Genomic DNA, 1,807 nt, shown 5'->3' on the forward strand with positions numbered 1-1,807 from the left:
AAAAAAGAGTGTTATGTGCATGTCTACATGTAGGCAAACATAAAAATCAGGAAGTATATAAAAGAACTTGATATAGTGATAAGTTACACAGAGAGAGTGGGAAGGGGCATCAGTGGTATGGAGTCTGACTTACGTCTGTGTACCAAATCGTAACTTTAAAATATTTATCCTGTGCATGTGTTTTAACTCTGAAACCACTTAAAAATGACACATAGACTACTACTTTCTAACCCTGTTTAGGCAGTGACACATGTAGAAAATACAGGTGCCTTGTGACCACTCAGGATGACTGAGAAGATGGATGGCTTCAGGACAGAACAGGCCCGCTGCCCTAGACACTGCCTGGGCAGAGGGCATGCTTCTGAAGATTCCCCAGATTCGTTCACAAACTCTGATCCAGAGATCACTGGTATTGGATTAGGGCTCTTTCCCCCATTATAGTCATCTGGAGTGATATAAAAATTGATGACATAATTGACCCAGAACAAGTGAAATTCTAATTATTCCATTTAGAATGAGCTTCTAACTTTGAAAAGACTGGATTCAATTAGCAGGGATTTTATTTGTATTTATTCTCACCAATGATAATCATCTACAGTTTGTTTCTTGGGAGCCATCCTTGTTGAATTTTCTTAAATCATAATTTTATTTAGCTTTGAAAATAAACTGGCAAGTTTCTCTCAGCTTTTCTTTGAAGGGACACTTTTTATGTCCTTCTACAATCATTGATTTATTCAGGTAGTCTATATCTTTGTGAACTTGGATTTTTTTTGTGTGTGTGAACTTGGATTAAAAAAAAAATCTACTCTCTTTAAATTTCCAAATACATTAAAATCATGCATAGTAGCTATTTAAAAGGAATTATTTATATTCCTTCCCTATTCATTTTTTTCTAGATCAGGGTTATTGTTGGTCTTCTATTGTTAGATAAATAACCTTCATATTAAATCTACTGTTGTTTTCTATTTTATCATTTTTTGTTTTTAGTGATCATTCTTAGTGTGATTTGGGTTTATGTGGTTATTTCCCTCTAATTTTTAGAGTTGACCATTGATTCAATGTGCTTAGTATGTAACTGGCAACGAGTAGGTGCTAGAGATCCACGTTTGGAGAACAAAGCCCCTACCTTCAATCCTTGGGTTGACAGGAACATAGCTTTGGCTACAATGAACTCGTTTTGATTTGTAGAATTTTCTGATTGCTTTCGAAGTTATACTTGAAGGTGGCTTGAGATATCTAAGTGGGCAGATTTCTTTTGGCTACTTTTCTGTTAATTTCTAATCTTGTGACTTTCTAGCTTTAAATATCATGAAGACCTCATGATAATTATACTTGATTACAGTTTTCTAGAATGAATTATTCTAACAGGTGGTTATGAAGGCTTTTTGATATTTGATACATTCATAATGCCCTCCTCTCACAGGAACTCCTTAACACTAATACCATTATTAATTAATAATGTAACTAATATTTGTTGAACACAGGCTTTATATAAAATATCTGATAGTCCTCAGGAAATCTCTAGTAGGGCTATAATGATCACTGCTTAAAAATAAGTAAAGTGAGGAACTGGAAGACTGTGTTATTTGTCCAATGCTCTACAGTCGGTAACTGGTGGAGCTAAGATAATGTTAAGTAAGATGTATGTCATGGTAAAAGGCACATTCACAAAATATCTTAATAAGGTCATTTTCTATTAGGAATTCTCAGAGGTTTAACACATTTTGAGTGGTAATAGAAAGGTTTCCTATATTCATATTAATATATTTTTCAGCAAAGTTTTCTGATGCTTGGTAAGCAGTGAGTG

Source organism: Mustela lutreola, chromosome 16 (genome assembly GCF_030435805.1).
Source record: "Mustela lutreola isolate mMusLut2 chromosome 16, mMusLut2.pri, whole genome shotgun sequence".
In the NCBI taxonomy this organism is placed as follows: Eukaryota; Metazoa; Chordata; class Mammalia; order Carnivora; family Mustelidae; genus Mustela; species Mustela lutreola.